Source organism: Carlito syrichta, unplaced genomic scaffold, assembly GCF_000164805.1.
Source record: "Carlito syrichta isolate Samal-C Ts95f unplaced genomic scaffold, Tarsius_syrichta-2.0.1 Scaffold304780, whole genome shotgun sequence".
Taxonomy (NCBI): domain Eukaryota; kingdom Metazoa; phylum Chordata; class Mammalia; order Primates; family Tarsiidae; genus Carlito; species Carlito syrichta.
Genome location: NW_007248876.1, coordinates 334,878 through 352,887, shown reverse-complemented (window position 1 = coordinate 352,887; position 18,010 = coordinate 334,878). Strand labels below are relative to the sequence as shown.

At 35.5% G+C, this 18,010-nt stretch overlaps 1 pseudogene; it reads left to right on the top strand.

Annotated features, from left to right (window-relative positions):
• LOC103263276 overlaps positions 1–17,688 on the top strand; it is a 101,396-nt pseudogene extending 83,708 nt beyond the window's left edge.
• Positions 17,689–18,010: the final 322 nt, after the last annotated feature.

Genomic DNA, 18,010 nt, shown 5'->3' with positions numbered 1-18,010 from the left:
CCTGATATTTTCTCTTAAGTAGATTGAGGTTATGTTTTTGCAGTAATACAATAGAAGTGATACTGTACCCTTCTCAGTTCATCATTTTAGAAGGTAAATGATATTGAAGTATATTATTACTGTGATGTTAACCCTGGTTACAGTGGGTATCTCACAGATTCCTCCACTGCAAAGTTATTTTTCCCTTTATAATTAATTATTCTATTAATTTTCATTATTAACAGAAAATATGTATAGAAGAGATACAGATTGTGCTGGTTCTTTAAAAATTTTATGACTAGTTGGTTGAAATAGCATAATATTATTTGATAAATTTTATGATTTCAACATCTTGTTTGTAGGTAGTTATTTTAGGGAAATAACTTTTTGAATGGACTTAACCTATATTTTCAGAACATTTATTTAATTTGAAATTTGCTGCAAAAGAACTTAATAGGAATGCCAAGAAATGTGATAAAGAAGAAAATGCTGAAAAGGCCAAGATTAAAAAGGTAAGGTATTTTTAATATGTTTACTTTTTTTTTTTTTCAGTTGGGGTCTCACTGTGTCACCCAGGGCAGAGTGCAGTGACATGATTACGGGTCACTGCAGCCTCAACCTCCCGGGCTCAGGTGATCCTTCTGCCTCAAAGTCCTGAGTGGCTGGGACTACAGGCGCATGCTACTACATCTGGCTATTTTTGTTTGTTTGTTTTTGTAGAGACAGGGTCTTGCTATGTTGCCTAGGCTGATCTGGAACTCCTGGGCTCAAGCAATCATGCCACCTTGGCCTCCCAAAGTACTGGGATTACAGGTATGAACTACCACACCTGGCCTGTATTTACTTTTTTAAACTTGTGAAATGAACACAATTTGATTAATTGTATATGGTTAATTTTACATTGACGAAAGATTAATAGCTGACTTTAGCATTCTAAACCAAGTAATTAAATATTTTTTTTATTATTCTACATAGTCAATAATGACTGTGCTTATTACTATGTTTAAATGCTTATTACAATTAATATGTGCAAGTATGATCCACAAGACTGGCTGCATCTGTTACCTACATCTTAAAACAGTCCTTTGGTTTATAGCTAAAACCGTTGTTATTGTAAAGTATAAAACCCATATGTAAGAATAACATTTAATGCTTTTTGGCTGATTTTAATTTCTACAGTTTGTAATCTAAACATTGCATTAATGTATATTGTGATTTATGTATTTGCGAGGAGGATTCACAGAACTCAGTATATAACTATACTGATGGCTATGATTTATTACAATAAATGGTTGTAAAGCAGAATCGATCCAGGGAAAAGGCACATAGTGCAAAGTCTGGCAGATTCACACTCAATCTTCTGAGAGTCCTCGCCCATAGGAGTCACACAGGACATGCTTAATTCCTCCAGCTAGTTATGACGGCACATGCGAAATTCTATATACCAGGGAAGTTCTCCTGGACTTAGGAGTCCAGGGTTTTTACTGATAGTCACATGGGTACTTTATATCTAGCATATACCAAAATTCCAGATGCCCAGAAGAAAATCAGGCCTTTGGCATAAGCCATCATTGTTTGTACAGTTTAAACACAGTGAGCCTCTCATATCAGTTCTGGGAGCCCTCCCCAAATCTAAGTTCCTAGATGCCAGCTGGTCGCCAAACTTCTAAGTAGGTCTTTCTGAAGATAGTAGTCCCAGGCCTGCTATATTAATTCTTTTCTGTATATGTGTATTTGTAAATCTATTTTTAATATTGTATTACCTTAGATATTTAGATATATGGTAATATTATATAGCCAATACTTAAATTGAGTCATTTTGGGTATTTTGTCTATAGTCTTAATTGATAAAACTTTATGAGAAAAAAACCTTTTGGAAAATGAGATGAAAATACTTAGGCTGAGTTTAGACAAAAAGTAAACTTGAAGTTGATGTATTAGGATTATCCTTTTTTGAAAACAGATGCCTAACTATTGCAAGAAAAGAGAAACACCAAACAATTTTTGTTCTAATGTTTTTGTATACAGAGGAACTTAGAAATAATCAAAAATTGATTTTTGATGTGTCAAATCTCAGACAACAACTGCAGTACTAAAACATGCGAGTTATTCTACCATATGCAATCCTAATTATTACTCTTTTATATGAGTAGTTGACTGACAAGGAGCAGTGCTTCCTTGGTCATGTACCTAATGCTTTGTGATTCTCTTCTTGCTACATATTTCTAAACAATTTACTTTTCATTTTCTTCCACTTTCTTCTCTGCCCAAGTTTTTACTCCTCATCTTTTTTTTTTTTTTGAGTTGGAGTCTCACTCTGTCGCCCAGACTGGAGTGCAGTGGCTGCTCCCGGCCACCGCAGCCTCGACCTGCTGGGCTCCGGCGATCCTTCCGCCTTAGCCTTCTGAGTAGCCGGAACTACAGGCATGCGCTACCACGCCCGGCTGATTTTTTGATTTATTGTAGAGATGAGGTCTCGCTGCCCAGGCGGGTCTCGAACCCGCGGGCTCAGGCAATCCACTCACGTCAGCCTCCCAAAGGTGTGGGATTACAGGCTGAGCCACCGAGCCCGGCTTCTCCTCATCTTCTAACTGTTTATTTTCCCAGTTATTTCCAACCAACGACCTACAACAACCGTTTTTTGTTAAAACGTTTTGAAATCATTTTCCATCTAAATTTACTCACAAAGGGTGTTCTTTTAAAATGTGCTGATCCATACACCAAAATATATTTTATGTAGACTGAAAGTAGAAACTCTTAAAAATAAAGCCAGATCATACTAGAAGAGAAAATGCAGGGTAGGATTTTTATAATCTTGAAGTAGGGGCAGTAAAACATAAAACTCAGAAGCCAAAAAAGGAAGACTGGTAAATTTGACTATATTGAAAAAAAAAAAGTTATACATATCTGAAAATTCTATTATAAAGTTAAAAGATAAAGAAAATACATGAGAAAGAATATTCACAGCAATATGAAAGCATATCTATTTCATATAAAGAACTCTTATATAAGTTGATAAGAAAAAGGTTAACGGTTTATTAAAAATTGGGCAAAGCCTGTTAACTAAGTCTTTTAAACAAAAAAGTACTCACTCTCAATCTTTAAATATATTTCTTTTAAAATATAATTTAATAAGGTCAGGCGCAGTGACTCAGGCCTTTAATCCCAGCACTTTGGGAGGCAGAGGCAAGGGGATTGCCTGAGTCCAGGAGTTCAAGACCAGCCTGGGCAACTTGGCTAAACCTCATATCTACAATAGATCAAAAAATTAACTGGGTGTTGTGGCGTGCCTGTAGTTCCAGCTACTTGGAATGATGAGGTAGAAGGATTGCCTGAGCCCAGCATGTCTAGGCTATGGTTGCTGCACTCCAGCCTAGGTGACAGAGTGAGACTCTGACTCAAAAAAAAAAGTAAATTTAAAATAAGTTAATATTATTTTTCAGGTTTAGAAAGATAAAAGTTTGATAATGTGCTATGTTATCAAGAACATGGGAAACAGGCAATAATTATTTGAGAAAGAAAATTAGTGTAAAATTAGAGGGCAGTTTGGCAATATCTTCCCATATTGTAAATGTATATGCTCTTTGATATTATAATTCCACTTCTATGACCGTGTCTTAAAGATATATTTATATATGTGCATGTGTATACCAAGTTTAATCTTATAGCATCATTTGACATAGCACAAAAATTGATAAAAATAAATGGACATGACCCTCATGCCCATTAATAATGAACTTGTTAAATTATGGAACCACCATATGATGGAGTATTATATAGACATTGAAAAGAAATGGAATACTGTTAAATAAGAAAAGTAAGGTGTAGATTTGTCCATCTATTTAAAAATCCGTTTCTCTACATCCTTATCAATACTAGGTATAACAAAAACTATTATTTTGCCAATTTGATTGATAACATATTTCATTGTTTTGATTTACATTTCTTCTGAATGAGCTTGAATGTTGTTTCATGGTTGGACGTTTGTATTTCTTTGTGACATGCCTTTTTATAACCTTTGTCTTTTTTTGTTGTGATGTTTATCTTTTATTAACTGACTCAACTATGAGTTACAAATTAATGATCATTAAAAATTTGATGCCTTTAGAAGCAGACACATAGACCAACGAAATAGAATAGATAACCCAGTAATAATCCATGCATTTATAGCCAACTCATTTTGGATAAAGTTTCCAAGAACATACACTGAGAAGATAGTAATTTCTTCAATAAATGGTGCTGGGAAAACAGTATAACCATATGCAGAATAATAGCACAAGATCCCTATTTCTCACCATGTACAAAAATCAAATCAAAATGTATTAAAGACTTAAATCTAAGACCTGAAACTACTAGAAGAAAACACTGGGGAAATGGTTAAGAACATTGATCTGGGCAGAGATTTTTTTTTCATCTTTAGTTTAGATTCAGGGAGTACACATGCAATCCATTACATGGACATATTGTGTAGTAGTGGGAATTGGGTCTCAGGCGACCCATTCCCCAGATAGTGAATATTGTACCCCATATGTAATTTCTGAACCCTATCACCCCGTCCCACCTCCCCACTTATTGGTGCTCCCAATGTTTATTATTTTCATCTTTGTGACATTTAGCTCCTACATGTAAGTGAGAACATGCAGAGTTTGATTTTCTGTTTAAGAGCCAGTTCACTTAGGATGGTGATCTCCAGTTTCATCCATGTTGCTGCAAAGGGCATGATTTCATTCTTTTTTTATGGCTACATAGTATTCCATGGTGTATATATACCACCTTTCCTTTATCCATTCAATTGTTGGTGGGCACGTAGGTTAGTTCCATGTTTTTGCTATTGTGAATAATGCTGCAGTGAACATACAAGTACAGATATATTTTTAATGTATTGATTTATTTTTCTTTGGGTAGATCCCTAGAAGTGGGATTGCTGGGTCAAATGTTAATTCGATTTTTAGTTCTTTGAGAAATCTCCATATTGTTTTCCATTAAGATATTTGGGGGTAGACCTCAAAAGCACAGGCAACAGAATTGAAAATAGACTAATAGAATTACATCAAACTAGAAAAAACTTCTACACAGCAAAGTAAACAATCAGAGTAAACAGACAACCCACAGAATGGGAGAAAATATTTGCAAACTTTCTAACAAGGGAATAATAACCAGGATATATAAGGAACTCAACTCAATAACAAAAAAAAAAACGATTGAAAAATGGACATTTTCAAAAGAAATACTGATGGTCAACAGGTATATGAAAAAGTGTTCAATATCACTAATCATCAAGAAAATGTAAATAAAAATCACAATGCAATATCATCTCATGCCAGTTAAAGTGGCTCTTACTAAAAAGACAGAAAATAATAGATGCTGGAGAGGATGCAGAGAAAAAAGAGCACTTGTACATTGTAGGAATATAAATTTGTAGAGCCACTATGAAAAACAGTACAGAGATTCCTTAGAAAACTAAAACTAGGGCTACCATGTGTTTCGGCATTCCCACTGTTGGGTGTATATCTAAAAGAAAGGAAATCAGTATGTCAAGGAGATATCTGCTCTCCCATATCTATTGTGGCACTATTTACAATGTCAAAATCTGGAGTCAATCTAAGTGTCCAACAAGAGTGACTAGATAAAGAAAATGTGTATGTGTACATATACAATGTAATATTATTCAGCCATAGAAAAAAATGAAATCCTATCATTTTCACCAACAGGGATAGAACTGCAGGATATTATGTGAAGTGAAATAAGCCAGGTACAGAAAGACAAATATTGTATGATATTGCTCATGTGGAAGCTAAAATAATTTATCTGATGAAAGTAGAGAGTAGAATGGTGATTACCAGAGGCTGAGAAGAGGAGAAGATGAAGAGAGGTTGGTTAATGCATACAAAAATACATTAGATCGAATAAATAAGTACTAATATTTGGTAGCACAGTAGGAGTACTATGGTTAACAGTAACTTACTGTATATTTTACAATAGGTAGAAGATAATCTTAGGAATATTTTCAGCACAGAGAAATGTTTGAGGTGATTGATATCCCAATTACCTTGGTTTGATCATCACACATTTTATGCCCGTATCAAAATATTACATATACCCCATAAACATGCACAACTATTATGTTTCAATTTTTAAAAGTGATGCCTTAAGTCCTCTACTTTAATGCTTGTCCCTCTGCTATGGTCTGAATGTTTTTTTGCCCTCATTAAATTCATATATTGAACCCTAATCAACAATGTGATGATATTAAGAGGTTGGGTTATTGGGAGGTGATCAGGTTATTAGAGCAGAGCCCCCATGAATGAGATTATTGCTCTTGTGAAACAAACTCCAGAGAGCTGCCTTGCCCCTTTTATCTTTTGAGGACACAGGAAGTGTCATCTATGAACCAGAAAGTGGTCCCTCACCACATACAAAATCTGCCAGCTCACTTTCTTAGACTTCCTATCCTTCAGAACTGTGAGATACAAATTTCTGTTGTTTATACGCCTCCTAATTCATGATATTTTGTTACAGCAGCTCAGATGGAATGAGACATTCCTCACTCAATAATGATCTTGTTTTTTATCTTGAGAAATTTGAGGCATCAGAAGTATGTTAGTTTTCTCCTGACCCTTCTCCTTTAAGATCTACCCACTCCTTGCCACACATCCCCAATAAACTACATCTTTACACCTATGTTTGCCCTTTCCCCTCTTTTTTCAAAAGTTAATCTGTTCCTCCTTTTGCCCTCCCTCTACTTGAACTCTTGGCCTCATCACCTCTTTCTTCCTCTGGGCCTTTGTTTTGAGTTACCTTCTGTCACTCTCATGTGTCCTCCACCTCTCCATCTTTACTGGCTACCATGCTTCAGTTATAGATACGCTTTCAGGTTTCTTCAGTCCTAAAAGACCTGCCTTTGACCCCTGGCCCTCTAGTTTTCATACATGGTTTCTCCTCCTCCCTGAAACAACTCCAGAGACTAGTCCACACTGATCATTTTTATTTTCTCTTCTCTCATTAATTTCTCTGACCAGACACGTACTCCTGTTCCCATTTCCTTGAAACTGCACTTAACAAAATCACTGTGACCTCCCAAGTTCCCTTTGCCAAATACTTTGTCAGGTTTGTCATATCTATAGACGAATTTTCAATATACTTTCAGCTGTATTTGATACTGTGTTTTTCCCCTCCTTAAAGCTACCTGCTTGGCTTCTGTTACATTTCATGCTTTGGGCTCTTCCATTACTCTCTGACTATCCCTTCTCAAACTCCTTCATAGTTTTTTCTTCATAAAACTTTTTATCCCTCAGGCTTTTGCCTTTGTTCTGCTCCTCTTTTTCTCTTCTGCACTCTCCTGTGCTCAATTACTGTGTAATGATAACTTCCAAATCTGTTCTCTGTCTCTTGCACATCATACTTGAATATTCAGTTACAGGCTGGAAAGACCTATTGTGGAAATGGCACAATTACCTTAACAAGTACACAATAAAATTCGTAGTTCTTCTCCCCCTCCCTAAAACCTAATTTGTGTCAAGTCTCAATTGAACAGTGCTGTGGTTTGGATGTGGTTGTCAATTGCTGGCGTAATGGTGTTGGGAGCTGATGCCTAGGAGATTGTTAAGATAGATTGATGTCTTTTGTAAGAGACTGGGTTAGTTCCTACAGCAATGGATTAGTTCCCAGGAAGGCCAATTGTTATAGCCTCTCAGGTTTTGCTTCTTTGCAAACTTTCTCATCAGTTTCTCCACCATGCTGTGATAGAGCATGAGGCTCTTACTAGAAAGCTGAACAGCTGATGGTACCATGCTCTTGAATTTTATTGCCACCAGAAATGTGAGCCAAGTATACCTCTTTTCTTTTTAAATTACCCAACCTCAGGTATTCTGTTATAGTAACACAAAATTGACTAAGACAGCCAATGACTAAATAAAGCAGAGGGAACAGCAAAGATAGAACTACGAGTTGGAGAACTACGAGTTGCTTAGTATTGCAGAAGATAAGACTAGACAAGAATACAGGTTATGATGGAACTTGTACATCAATGGAAAAGGTTATTTTATCCTGAGAATGATGAGAAATCAGTGGGGAAAACTTATTAAGGCAGTAGGATAGGAAAAAATATTTGTGTTATATAGACCATTTTGACAAGAACAGGTTATAGCAGAAGTTAGCAAGTTACAGCTTGCAGGTCAGGTCCAGCTTGCCACCTATTTTGTAAATAAAGTTTTATTGAAATGTGCCACACTCATTCATTTACATAATGTTTGTGGCTTCTTTTGTGCTATAACTGCAGGGTTTAGTAGTTGCTACAGAGACCATATAGCCCACAAAATCTAAAATAATTACTTTCTGTCTCTCTACAGAAAATGTATGCAGATCCTTGGATTATAGAACTCTAAAGCTAGAGGCAGGTTTACTGGCATGAAGGTTTTGTAATAATCTAGGCAAAAAACAAATTTCCTCTATCAGGGCAGTACTGGTAGGAATGAAAAGAAAGTAATGCATTTTAAAACTGTTCAGGTCACAGATTATGAATTTCGTAACTGAATGTGGAGGGTGAAAAGAGGCGTCTTCAGGGATAACTTTCTGATTTTTGGCTTGGACGATTGATTGGATGGATGGTAGTAGTTTACCCTGAAATGGGGTTGTTGAAGGAAAATGTTGAGCTTTTGATTCGCTAAGTGTGTCTTTCCTATCCTGACGTAGTAGGAATTGGATCACTGGTTCTGGAGATCAGGAGATAGATTTGATCTGGAGATAACAGATTAAAGAGTGCTGAGTAGTTTTCACCCTGGGCATGGGTGGAATTGATCCAGGAGATGAGGGCAATGAGTGAGGTCCACACAAGGTTGAAGAAGCCAATCTGGGGAACATCAACATTTAATTGGATGGGGGTGTTGAGGTGGACAAAGAAGAACCCACAAAGATCGAAAAGGAACAACCAGAAAGATAGGAAGGAGGAACAAAGAAGAGTGAAAGAAGTATACTGGAAGTCTAGGGAAGAGAAACTATTTCCCCTGCCTGGAAAGATTTTTTTTTTCCTTCAGATTTTTGCAGGGCTGGTTTCTTCTAGCTATTCACTTTTCAGCCTAAATGTCATTTCCCTCAAATGACCTTTCCTAACTACCTAGCCTAAAACATAGTCCATCCGTTCTATTATTTTATTAGCTTGCTCTACTTTATTTTCATTAAAGTACTTACTACTACCACCTCATGTAGTTGCATTCTTTATTCTTTTTGTTTGTTTGTTTGTTTGTCTCCTTCCACCAGTAGGGACCTTGTCTTATTCAGTGTTGTGTCCCCAGTGCTCGTTACATATTAGGCATTCAGTGTTAGCAGATGGATGGACAGATGAAGGGCCTACTTATTCCCCTTGCTGTTATTTATATTGTAAGCATTTTCCCCATGTCATTAACTATTTTAAAAACATTTTATATTGTAAGTTACTTAATCATTCTTATTTTGCTGGACATCCAAGTGATAGAATTTTTTGCTATTTTAAGTATCAATGTAGTGAACAGTCATATGTAAATCTTTATAGTTATCTCTGAATATGTCTTTAGTATAAATTCCTAGAATTAAAATTGCTGGGTCAAATAGTATGTTTTAATGTTTTGTTTTGTTGTTTTATTATTTTTACATATTGCCAAGTTGCTCGATTTAAAAGAGAAGAGTATCCACATAACTTGGTAATGGATTATATTTCCCTAATCCATTTATTCTTCCACTCTGTTAAGTGACAGTTTCATACTTTTTCTTCTTTTTTTAAGTCTCAAGAAATTCCTCTCTCATTGTTTTAGCTGATGACCTTGCTTTCTGTTTTATTGATGAATCTCTCACTACTGAACCTATTTGCATTAGTGCCCAAAACTCTCCCTTCCCTTCTCTTAAAATAGATGAACTAACCATATGCCTAGTAAAAGCCAGCTCCTCCTTTTGTGTACTAGATCCTGTCTCTCTCTCCTACCAGATGTTATTGCTCTGATAATTATCTCTCCTGCACCACCAGTTTTACTCTCTCTACTAAATAAATACTGTCAGCACACAAACATCCTCAAATTTTTAAAAGCTCTCTCTTGACTCCATTTCTACCTCTTGCTATTCTCCCTTTTCTCCTTTCATTTCGAGCAAAACTCCTTGAAAGAGTTCTCTATATTTTTTAACTCTTCCTAACTCTCTTCTCATTCTCTGTTATACTCAATCCATTTAGAATTATATTCCTACCGTCCACTAAAACTGAAGACTTCTCTGTTGCTTGCTCTAATAGTCAGTTAATTTACCAGTAGAATTTGTCACAGTATGACTTTCCCACAGTATGTCTTTAGACTAGTCTTTTCCCCTGAACTCCAGACTCCTCTATCCAACTTCTTATTTGCTGTTTCCACTTGGATGTCTAAGGAGCAAATCACCCTAGGATGGACAGTTTGACCTCTGTAAGCCTCAGCTTTCTCACTGTACAGTGGGAATAGTAATCATAATGATAAATAAGATTATGTCTGCAAAGCATTTAGCATAGTGCCTGGCATACAGTAAGTGTTCAATAAAGGCTAATTAAAATACTTTGTATACTGCTGCTGATAAATAAATCCTTATTTGCTATCCTTTCCAATATAGTTTTCTTATGTCAGTTAAAGGCAATTCTGTCACTTGGACAAAACAAAACCAAGAGTACAGTCATGTTTAACCCCTCTGTTTGCTTTATACCCTACATCTGATCTATCAGCAAATCTTATCATCTCTGCCTTTAAAATATATTCAGGACCTGATCACTTATCTCCAATGCTCCTATCTTAATCCAAGCCATCATTTTTTCTTACTGCAGTGAGCTTCTAATTGGTCTCCCTGCTCCTAATCCTTGTCACCTAAGTATAATCTTATCACAGCAGCTAGAGAGAGCATTTTAAAAACAGAAGTCAGATCATGTAAATCTTCTGTTCAAAATAGTATCTTGATCTAATCTTATTCCAGGTAAAGCCAGAATCTTTAAAATGGCCTATAAAGCTGTTTATTATCTGACTTTTACTTGTATGACTTTATCTCCTGTTCTTGCCTTCATTCGCTGTGCTTTAGGCACATTGTCTTACTGTATAAATGACATGCCTATAGAGGGACTTTTCACTTGCTATTTTTTCTGCCTGTTGTGCTAAATATCTATATGACTGTCTTCCTCTCATCCTTCGGAAGAGAGAAAACTTTTTTTCAGGTATTTACTCAGATATCACCTTAATTGTGTAAGCCTTCCCTGGCCACCTTCTCTAAAATTCCTAAAACTACAATCCTCTTCTATCATCATTCCTTGCTCTGTTTTTCTTTCTAACACCTACCTCTATTTAGCATGCTATCTATTTTAATTATCTTGTTTACTATCAGGCTCTCTAACTAGAATTTATACACCATAACAACAGGGTTTCTTTTTTGCTTTGCATTCACTATGGAATCCCAGGTGCCTAGAATACTGTCTAGTATTTGCTAGATGAAGAATTGGGCACCAAGTAAAAGTTAAATACATTTAAGGTGGAAAGGAAGGAAAACATCAATAAGTGATATTGGGAAAAAATAGATCCCTATATCATACCTTTCACCAAAATAAACACTAAGTTTAATAAATAAGGGAAACCATTGAAATGTCATAAGAAATGACTTGAGGTACAGAATGATGTTTTGGGCATAATAAACATTATGAATGACTGTAAAACAATTAGACACAGTAAGTGAGAGTAGTATCTCTCTCTCTCTCTCTCTCTCTCTCTATATATATATATATATATGTATATAATGTATATGTAGTAATCATATTTATATCAAAGACATACACAAAGGGTCAACCAACAATCTGGAAAAGGCCAGATTACATATAACAAACTTAGTAATTTTTTTTAATATGTAGCAGTCTTATAGATTTTTAAAAAGCCCTCAAAGATGGGCAGAGACACAAGTGGCTCATAAAAGAAGAAATACAAACAGCTTTTAAATGTTTTTTTCAAATGTTAAACCTCACTCTTAAACAAAGGAATACAATGATATATCACTTTTTGCCTCTAAGATTGTCATAGAATATGAGAGGGGGCCCCCCCAAAATGGAATTATTTTTTGGAGGGTCCCCCTTATAATACAGGCTTCCCCTTCTAGGTAAGTGTTCTAGGAACCCATCAGCTACCATTTTTGTGAGAGACTGCAGTCAGTTTTTTTGGAGATTGTTTCAACATGCTTTTCCATTTCATGATGGGTGATTTCCGAGCACAACTGCCCACACTGTTCTGAGTGTTAAGCAATTTTTGACCAAAAACTGCATGATCCCCGTGCACCACATTCCTCATTCGCCCAATCTTACTCTTAGTGGCTTTTTTTTTTTTTGGTTTCCCTGTTTGTGCTTTGGTGATGTGGAAGTGGTAAAACAAAAAACAGCAGAAGCACTAAAAGAAATCAAAATTGACTAATTCAAAAATTGTTTTGAGTAGTAGAAAAAGCATCTCAATAGGCATATTACATCAAATGGAGAGTACTTTGGAGGTGACAAGTTTAAACATGTACAAATAAATACATATTTTTTTATAAGTTTTTGTTTTGGGGTAAACAATATAACAATATCTCATACTGATGAGTTTTTGCATGAGAAACAGGAACTCTCTTATACTGCTGGAAGAAATTTAAATACCTATCAGAATTCTGTGAAGGACAATTAAAATTGTGCATACCTCTGCATCCAGTAAATCTGCATCGGGGAACAAGTGTAGTAGTAAATTATCGTATTGCTGTTGATATTTTTGAAGAATTGGAAACATATCTAGTAACCAGACATTTTATTCTCAAATTTCAGCCACTTCTGTATGACCTTCTTGGTTTTGCTATATTGGAGGACCATCTGAACTATTTAATATTTTTCTTTATATTGACTTTTAACATTGACCCTGGCCTAAAATACCATAAAAAGCTTGAATTTATGTTATTTGCATCATTTATATATATGATGCAAATACCATAAATTCATGCTTTTATATATTTATGCTTTTATAAATATTTATATATATATAAATTTCAATAAATCCTTAGATAAAGATACTTATGTCTATGTAACATCTAGAATGATTTTATATACCATGAGTAGTATTAGTACTACACATGAGATCCCTGGTTAATGTTACATCCAAACATTGCAGTCTTTACAAATGATGATGTAGTGATATATCTTGACTTTAAAAGATTTTTAAAGTATTTATGTGAGAAAACAGGTTCCAAAACGGTATGCTTTATGCATGTACTTTTTTAATAAATATATTTATGTACTTGGAATACTCTGTGCTAAAATGTTCACAGTGATAGCTCAGTGATGTGATTATGGACAGCTTTTTAAAACCTTTTGTATTCTGATTTCTTAAACTATTAATGAGCACATGTCTTCTAACAATAAGATTAATACACTAAAGAACTATACATTTGTCTAATAGTTTAGAGAATAATTATTTCCTAAAAAGCTAATTGTAAGCTCTTACACATGATAGGTTAGTTTGAGGTTATTTTCTTCTTTTTATAATATTTGTACTTTTGCTATTTGTCTTCACCAGTATTTACTTTTGCTCTGTTTAAAACAGGCCATTCAGAAAGGCAATACAGAAGTTGCAAGAATACATGCTGAAAATGCAATCCGCCAGAAAAACCAAGCAATCATTTTCTTGAGAATGAGTGCTAGGGTTAATGCTGTGGCAGCAAGAGTTCTAACTGCAGTAACAATGGGCAAGGTAAGACTTTATATCAGTAAATAATAGGAATCTTGTTTTAAGTTTAGTGAGAGCACAGTAAGTCTCCTACATACAAGCAAGTTCTGTTCAGAGAGCATGTTTGTCCAATTTGTTCATAAGTACCACAAAGTTAGCCCAGGTACTCCACTAACAGCTCACCACTGCTCCTATGCTTGCTTCTAGTTATCTTGTGCTTGAAATAAAAACATTGTACTATGGTACTTTATAAATTACTGTACAGTAAAAAAGCAGAAACATTTGTAGAGGATGAATGCACATGACAATATATGCCAGATCTGTGAACTAACTTACATGATTGGACATGCAAACTCATGTTTACATCTTTGAAAATTTACATCTTGAATGTTTGTGTGTAGGGAACTTACAATATTAAGAATTAACAGCTGGAAATCTAGATCTATTGCAGGATGCTACAGAGTGTTGATTAAGCTGTGACAGAATTAAAGAGGTTAGTGAGGAAAATGATTTTAGCAGTGGATTTTTAAACCAAGGTTTAATTATTTCTCTTCTAATGAAGTGAGAAGGCAAAGATATAAGATAGCCAATGCCTAGACCATAAATACATAATATTGTATATTTTTGGTTAAGGAAAAGGTAAACAAGCTTCATAGATGATCTATAAGTAATATGTTTAAGAGATTACAAAAATTTTGAGATTACTTATATAATAGCATACTAAGTCTGTTTTTATATCACAAATAGGTAACAAAGATCATGGCAGGTGTAATTAAGTCTATGGATGCTACGTTGAGGAGTATGAACCTTGAAAAGAAAAAGAATTATTTGATGTTAACATACCATGTTTTCTTTTGCAGAAAGCTGGTGGTGGGTGGTGAGTGGATTACAGACCCTTCCCTGAAAGCCTCATGAGAAGTGCTTCAGCAGGATCACTCAGAGAGGGTCTTATGTGTCTCCAGAAGTCTGGGGCACAAGGTGATTTGACATTTGACTCCTGTGTGGAGATTCTTAGAGACAGCAATGGGGCCCATGGCTGCTTTGGCAGTAGAGAAAGAAAGAAGTAGCACATTCACTGAGATCTGCCTACAGTCTCAACATTTTTCAGGGGAAAAGAAATGTTAGTATTTCACACAGGAGAAAGAACTAGCCTGAAACCACTTTAAATTACTCCCTAAAGAGTTTCTCAGTGAAAGCCTTTTACAAAGTACACAAGAGGTAAGGAGTCAGGTTGACATCTTTCCAATGGAATATAGAAAGTCATTTTACAGCAATACTAGCATGTAAAACTTCCCCTGCTCTGTTCCCATTTTCTTTGTTCTTTTTAATTTTTTTAACTTTAAAATTTTTTACTTTAAAATTGTGGGGTAAAGTTCAGGGTTAGGTATACACATATTCATTGTGCAGGTACCCTTGTTGATGAGGTGTGTCTCCCCAATCCTCAGGCAGTTTTCCACTACTGCCAATCCCACCTCCCCTTCCCACCCCCTCCCGAAGTTTCCCGCTACTGTCAATCCTATTGTTATAGTATTATGATAGCTGTTCAAGGTCCCCTTATGAGTGAGAGAACATATGATACTTGGTTCTTTGTTTCTGTGAAAGAGCACTCAGTATTACAGACTCTTAAGTCCATCCAGGTTGCTGAGAAGTTCATGATTTTGTTCTTCTTTATGATTGTGTAGTATTACATTGTGTATATGTACCACATTTTTTTAATCCAGTCTTCTTTTGGTGGGCAGCACGGTTGGTTCCATGTCCTTGCTATTGTGAACAATGCTGCGATAAACATACGTGTGCAGGTATCTTTTTTATAGAGTATATTGAGTTCTTCCAAGGTTATTCCCAGTAGAGGGATTGTGGGATCATATGAAAGGTCAGTTTTTAGAATTTTTAGGAATTGCCACACTGTTTTCCACAGAGGCTATACTAGTTTACACTCCCACCAACAGTGTAGAAGTGTTCCCTTTTTGACTTATCCTCTCCAGTACCTGTTATTTTTTGAGTTATTGATGATGACCATTCTGACTGGAGTTAGGTGGTATCTCAGTATAGTTTTAATTTGCATTTATTTGATGACTAGCGAGGCTGAACATTTTTTCATGTATCTGTTGACTCTTCATATGTCTTCTTTTGAGAACTGTCTATTCATATCTTTTGCTGACTTTGTAATGGAGCTGTTTATGTTTTTCATTTCAGCATGTTTGAGTTCCTCGTATATCCTAGATGTTAAGCCTTTGCCAGACATAGAGTTGGCAAATATTTTTTCCCAGTCTGTGAGCTGTCTCCCTGCTTTCTTGATGGTTTCTTTGGCTTTGCAGAAGCTTGACAGTTTGATGAGGTCCCACTTATCTATCTTATCTCTAATGGCATGGCACTTAGGGTTTTGATCAGGAATTGGTTGCCAGTTCCAATTTCCATAAGAGGGTCTCCTGCGTTTTCTAAGGTTCTTACAGTTTGAGGTTTTACATTTAGGTCTCTGATCCATTTAGAGTTAATTTTTGTGTATGGGGATAGGTAGTGGTCCTGTTTCAAACTTTTACCTGTGGTCAGCCAGTTTTCCCAGCACCATTTATTGAATAGGTTCTCCTCTCTCCAGTGGTTGGTGGTGGAGGCTTTGTCTTAGATGAGTTGGTTGAGAAATTGAGGTCTTGCTTCTGGAATCTCAGTTCTATTCTGTTGGTCTATATGACTGTTCTTGTACCAATACCAGGCTGTTTTGATTATTGTAGCTTTATGATAAAATTTAAAGTCTGAGAGTGTGATGCCTCCTGCTTTTTTAAATTATTTTATTTTATTTTATTTTATTTTGCTGAGGATTGTTTTGGCTATTCGTGGTCATTTATGTTTCCATATGAATACCTATAATGTTGTTTCTAGGTCTGAGAAGAATGTTGCTGGTAATTTGATGGGTATTGCATTAAATATGTAGATTGCCTTAGGTAGAATGAACATCTTAACAATGTTGATTCTTCTAATCCATGAACATGGGATATTTTTCCACTTGTTTGTGTCATCTTTGATGTCTTTGAGCAGAGTTTTGTAGTTTTCATTGTAAAGGTCTTTCACGTCTCTGGTTAGGAAGATGCCAAGGTATTTAATTTTTTTTTGTGGCTATTGTGAATGGAATTGTGCTTTTTATTTGGGTTTCTGTTTGTTTATTATTGGTGTATAGAAATGCGATTGTCTTTTGCACATTTATTTTATACCCTGAGACTTTGCCAAAGTCCTTTATCAATGCAAGGAGGTTTTTGACAGATTCTCTTGGGTTTTCAAGGTATAGAATCATGTCAACTGCAAAGAGAGATAACTTGACTTCCTCTTTTCCTATTTGGATACCCCTGTTCACCTTCTCTTCTCTGATTGCTATAGCTAGGACTTCCAAATCTATGTTGAACAGGAGGAGTGAGTGTGGGCATCCTTGTCTTGTTCCAGTTTTCAGGTGAAATGGTTCCATTTTCTGTCTCTTTAGCAGTATGCTGGCTGTGGGTTTCTCATAGATGACTCTTACTATATTAAGGTATGTTCCATCTATGCCTAAGCATTCAAGGGTTTTTATCAAGAAGGGGTGCTGGATTTTATCAAAAGCTTTTTCTGCATCTAATGATATTATCATGTGGTTTTTGTTTTTACATCTGTTGTAAAACAGATGTTTTACATCTGTTAATTATGTTTATGGTCTTATGAATGTTGAACCAACTTTGTGTTCCGGGGATGCAGCCTCTGGGTCATGGTGGATGATTTTTGAGATATGTTGTTGAAATGCCATCTTTTCATTGTAAGTAAGACCATATTTATTTTTACAGATTTCTGCCTTGATGGACAAATTTGAACACCAATTTGAAACACTGGATGTTCAAACAACAAATGGAAGACACAACAAGTAACACTACATACAACACTAACAACACCACAAGTAAGGGTAACTTCTCTACTTAGAATAAGTTTTTTAAAGTGTCCTACTTCAAAATATAATGGCATTGTGAGCCTAAATGATATCTGCAATGCTAAATAAACATGATATATCTTTAAAAATCAGGTAAGAAATTACTGCTTAGCACTCAATTTCTTGAGGAGACATTAGAAGACTGCATTTTCTAGCTTGATTTAAAGTTCTAGAAATCATACTGGATCACATGTCTAGAGTCTATAACCTGGTTCTACCTGGATGCCAGTGGCTCTTATTGGTGAAGGCATTGAAATTGAAGTCAGTTGGTATTAGGTATTATCCCAAGCCTCAGCTAATTCATCTCATTGCATATGTTTTTATGTTGACTACCTACTTTTAGGTGTTTTATTTATGCATATGTCAGAGATAAATGAAACAATAAATTACA